Source organism: Manis pentadactyla, chromosome 4, assembly GCF_030020395.1.
Source record: "Manis pentadactyla isolate mManPen7 chromosome 4, mManPen7.hap1, whole genome shotgun sequence".
Taxonomy (NCBI): Eukaryota; Metazoa; Chordata; class Mammalia; order Pholidota; family Manidae; genus Manis; species Manis pentadactyla.
Window position 1 is genome coordinate 23,648,442 of NC_080022.1, and position 6,000 is coordinate 23,654,441.

The window sequence follows — 6,000 nt, forward strand, 5'->3', positions numbered from 1 at the left end:
TTATTCCCAGAAGCAAATTGGTATGTTCGAGGGTACACAGCGCTGGGCTTTACTAGATTTTGCCACTCTGCTTTTCAAAGTGGTTATAATTTAAATTCTCTTTAGCATTAACAAGAGCGCCCACTGTTCATATTTTCACCAACACTTAATACAGTCAGACTGGAAATGTTGCCAATCTTTGTGCTATCAATTTGAGGTATAAAATTATATCTCATTCTGATTTTAATTTGCATTTCAATAATTAAAAGCAAGGTTAGACATCATTTCATATATATTTGTATGGTTGTTTATTTGTATCTTTTACTTGTTTTCTATTGAGTTGTTTGTAATTTTTGTTTTTATGTAGTCTGGGTCCTAATGCTTTTTGTCTGCTGTGTGCAGTGTATAATTCTCTCTCAGTCTTGTGGCTTGGCTTTTAATTTTTTTCATATTTTTTCTATATAACACTTAGGAATTTTAATGTAGTTAAATCTAACAGTATTTTCTTCATTGTTATTCTTCCTGTTGCTGTGTAAAGAATCTTTACATCATGAGGTCTGCAAAAAATTTTCATTTAAAACTGTTGTTTTATACTTTATATTTAGTATCCCTCTGCATTGACTTTCATGACCAGAGTGATATAGGAGTGCAATTCTCTTGTTTCCACATGAAAAAACAAATTTCCCACCATCATTTATTGGAAGGAACTGGTTTAATGTCACTGTTGAGATATGCTGAACTTCCAGTCTGCCCAATTCTGTCTCTGAGCTCTCAATTCTGCCCCATTTATTTATTCATATATCCCTCTGCCAATATCTTCTTGTCGTAACTACTTTAGTTGTATTGTAAGTCTTGCTATCTAGAGGGTGATTCTCCTCACTTTGTTCATTTTTTTCAAAGATTCTTGGCTATTCCTTCATATGACTTCAGAATAAGCTTGACATGTTTCCAAAAACATTCATTAAAAAACCCTTTATTTAACCCTTTGACATTGAAATAAACTTATAGATTAATTTGAGGAGAATTGACATCTTCACCATTGAGTCTTTCCTCTACAAACATTATATCCCCCCATTTATCTATGTCTCAAATGACCATCAATTGAATTTTCTAATTTTCTCCATAAAATTTTGTCCATCTCTTAGATTTATTCCGAGGCACTTAAGAGTTTTTTGTACTCTTACAAATGATATCATTTGTAAGTAACATTTTCCATTTTTTACTAGTACTTAGAGGTAAGATGGTTGAACTGTTAAGAATGTGAAGGGTCTGGGACTTTATCCCACTGAGCCCCTTGGCTACCATGGTGTCATGGATGCTGGCAGAACACATGAAACTCCCAGGTCAGAGACAAAGGACTTTCTTACTCCTGACTTGAGCAGTATGAGCTGCTCAAGCCAGGAATAAGCAACATGAGCTGCGTGTTTGAGTCAGCAGTTTCCCTGGTCCTCCAAGCCCCAAAGTTATGCTGTACATGGAGGAGGGGGAGGGGAGGGGGACGGGAGGGGACGGGAGGGTAATAACCTCTGTTATCTTCAGATAAGATAAATAAGGATAAGATAAATAACCTCTGTTATCTTAAGAGGAGGGAGAAGAAGAAGAAGAGGAAGAAAAGGCATCCAGAAATGCAACTGACCCATGGAAAATGGTCTTGCAACATGAATCCTCTCAATAGTTTTAATAGCTTGTCTATAGAATCTCAGATTTTCTGGGTAGAAAATCACATGTTCTACAAATACATGATGACCATTTTCCCACAGTTTATACCATTATTTCTTTTTCCTTTTCTTATTGCACAGGCTAGGAAACCCAGATCATCTTTGAACAGAAACAGAGAGAGAACATCCCTTTGGGGTTTCTGACCTTAAAGGGAGGGCTTTTAAGTTTTCACTATTAAATGGCACATTTACTGTAGGTTTTAGAAAGATACCCTTTATCATATCTCACATTTAAAAAGTTCCCTCCTGTGCCTAGTTTGCCAAGAATTTTTATGAACTGCTTAATTTGATCAAATGCTTTTTCTCCATTTTATATCATAGGATTTTTGTTTCCTTTAATCTGTTGATGTTGAGACTTAAAATAACAATTTTCTAGTGTTGAGATATTCTTGCACTCCCAGAATAAACCTAACTTTGTCATTATGTATTTTTTTAATATACTTCTGAGTTTGATAATATTATATATTGGACATTCGAGTCAATGTCCATAATGGAGATTGACCTAAGATCTTCCTGTCTCAAACCATCCTTATCTAGGTTGAATATTAAGGTTCTACTAGCCACATACAATGCAATAGGTTATTTTCCCTCTTTTTCTATTTTTTGGGGGCAATCTGTATAAGATATGGACTGTCTGCTCTCTGCATATGTACTGGAGCACAAGATACTTTATGGTCATAGCCACATGCCACCAAGATGGACAGGAAAGGCATGACTGAGACTGTGAGCCACTACATGCAACTTGGAGGTCAAGCCATCTACTTCACAGGCAGCGATAGCCATTCGTTAGCAGATCCTTTAGCTTGCTGCCAAAGCTAAGGCCTCCCACTTTACATCATCAATGACAAAAGTCGTATTTTTCTTCCATAATTACTCTTTTATTTCCTAGCATGTCAGAATCAGGCTGAAGAGGATGGGGACTATTTAGAGGAGACCCCATTGGAAGTCCAAACCAGCAGATACACAGAGAAAGCTTAGGCAATTGATTAATCAACACAGTCATTGATTAGAGAAATAATCCCCAAGCATGGTACATGCACCACTGCTGTGGATGACATTTAGTGTACCTAAATAAACTTCTGTTATCTTAAGAGTTTTGTGTCGTTTTAATATTGATTTGAAAATATAACTACATAACTACAAACAATAATAGATATAGCTATAACATTAACCTTGCAACTTTACAGATATAGACAGTTTGAGAAAAATATACTATAAGTAATTATTAATACAGGTAGTAAGAAGAGATGGCAAAAATTGGGATGGTGGTATGAGAATAACCAAAGTTTGGAAAATATTCAAGTAAAGGTCTGGTTTGGTGAATAACAAGCCAGTATCAGCCACCAATTCTCCCCTGCAAATACACACACACCAGGGACATACAGGGAGGGGGATCGATTTTAAAATGAGAGAGAACCACTTTCTGAAGAAATTGAGTGATCTTTCTCAAAAGGACAAGGGTTCCTACTAAGCAAGTTGGTGCTTAAAGTAAATCCCTCCATTTCTCGGCCCAGGGTGGGAACCTGGGCTGTCTGCTTGTGTATCCGTCTGCCTTCTACAGGTCCTAAAGTGAAGCCTGCTGGTTGAGCTCCCCGTGGTTTGTATAAGAACAAATTAAAAACAGTGTCAGATACGCAAAGATTCAGAGCGCTTTCCTTCCAGGCACCTCCTTTTAAAACGCTATTTTCAGATATACAGCGAAACAGACAAGATCCAAAAAAGAGAGAGATACAAAAATAGAGATAACAGATTCACAAAACAGTAGAATTAAGCTGGGAGTGCACTAAATAGAAATACCAGAGTTCCATAAAGCCATCAGTCAAAATTAGAACAGGAAGTCAGAGGGTTTGAAGAAAAGCATCTTTAAGAGGAAAATGGGCTTCATTCAACAAATAACATAATTAAGAAGCTGGAAGATTTTAATGACCTGATTAAAAAGGCATATGTTTCTTCTCTCAAGAAGAAAAGAGAAAGGCAATTAGAACCTCCAAGAGAACAAAAAATTGTATAAGAAAGTTATGGTCCAAATATGAAGCAAATTAAAATATAACATGACTTTGAAAATCTGAGCGAGTGCAGGAAAATACATTGGAACTTGAAGCCTAGAGCATTTCCCTTCAAGCAGCATTTAGACCATAAGATTATGGTTCTTTCTCTCCAGGTCCCAGGATGCCAGTTAGCTCTGCAGAGGATAATGTTGACATAATCATAATATTTTTAAAAAACACTTCATTGATTTTCAATTTTTGAAATTCAGAGATAGGCAACACACAAAGTCAGAATATTTTATTAGTTACAGATATAGAACTAGATACAAATGTAGTGGTTTAGCGAGGAGAGTCAGGAGGAGGAAGGCATGAGTGACAAAGGATGTGCCATCTCTCCCAGCAGGGAGTAAGAGACAGTGCATGAAATTAACAACACGAGAAGGAAGATTTGGGAAACGCATATTTACCCAAAATTTGTAGGGAAGTCACCTTCGCTATGAAACTTCTCACCTTCCATAGGAGGACAGTGTGCCAGATTCTGTGAGTTCTTCAGTAATCACCTTCCCTCCTTCCTTTAGTCAAAGAACCCGTATATTTCACCAGGCACATGGCTATCCAGAGAAAAATTACATTTCCTACCCTCCTTTACAGCTACACTTGACTAGAAGACCAGATTCAGGCCAAATGGAGGTGAACAAAATTGATGTGTCTGGAACATGGGTGCGACAGGCCATCTCTGACCCAGGCCAAGAGTTTTTTTGCCATAAATAATGATAGCTAACATTTTTAAGTACACTAACTACATGTTAGGCACTATCCTAAGTGCATCCTCATGTAACTGAGTGAGGATAAGTATTATTTCCTAGGGCTGCTGTAACAAATTACCACAAACTTAGTGACTGAGAACAACACAGATTTATTCTTTTATGGTTCTGGAAGCCAGAGCTCTTGAAATCAAGGTGTCGGCCAGACTGCTTCGTTCAGCAGCAAATTTTTTTGCTGTATATTCTTTCAGGGGAGGATCCATCTCCTTGGCTTTTCACCTGTATTGCTTGGCTCATGATCCCTTCCTCATATCACTGCATGATCTTGCTTCTATCATTATATCTCCTATCACTGCTTTGATTGCCTGCCTCCTTCTTATGAGGACCCTTGTGATTACGCTGGGCCCATGTGGGCAATCCAGGATAATATCCCCATTGCATGCTTCTTAATTTAATCACATCTGCAAAGTCCTTTTTGCCATATAAGGTAATAGTCACAGTTTTTAGGGATTAAGTCATAGACAACTTAGGGGGAACATTATTCTCCCTACCTCAGATTGGTACTGTATTAGCCCCACTTTACCGATGATGGAACTCAAGTACAGAGAAGTTAAACAGCATGCCCAGGGTCCCACTGGAGACCCATGATTTAAACCTGGACAGTCTGACACTTCACCTGCGTGTGTGACCATGCTGCTCTTCTATCCTGGCAGCATTCAGGATTCCTGTTGATTGTGAGGCCACCACGCCAGTTCTGGATGGCCTTCAGAGAAAAATTAATTTCCATTTTTCTAAGCCACTGTCATTTAGCGAGTCTTTTTTACAGAAGTTATATTCTAATATTGGAGTCAATAGCTACTCTGCATAATTAGAAATAATCATTTTACTTTATTTTATTCTGTATAGTCTGAGTCTTTTACAAGAAAAATGTAGTCTTTATTTTTTTCAAATGTGTTTAGGTCGGAGGGCACGGGTGCCAATCAGTTCACCTCACAACCTTGCTTAAACCCTTCAGGGACCCCACTGCCTCTGGGATGGAGTCCAGGCTCCTCAGCCTAGACTCGAGGCCAGCTTTTCATGCATCTGCGTGTTTCTCATTGCTCCTCTCTATGGGGGCACCCTTAGGTCTTTACTGTGGACCCAGAAGAGTAAAAGATAAGCATTTACTGAGGACCCAGAACAGATATTTGGCCGTGCCCACCCCTCACCTTTGCTCATGCTGTCCCCTCTCCCAGGAATCCCACCCCTTCTTCCTCTCCCACTCTTACCAGCATGTCTCAGTCAAAGCTCATATGTGAACTCCTGTTCATCCCTCAGGACCCCACCCAACTTGCCTCTGGAAGTTTTTTGTTTGTTTGTTTATCTTGGTCTTTTTCTGTCCTATTAGGGACTTTGCTTACATATCTGGTAAGCCAGGTCATACTTTTAGGAAGCCCAGTCTACACACACACACACACACACACACACACACCTCTCCCAGGAAGATCAGGCTTTTCCTTCCTCTCCTTCCCCTTGTGTGTTCTTGTGTTGAGATAACCACACCAGCACATA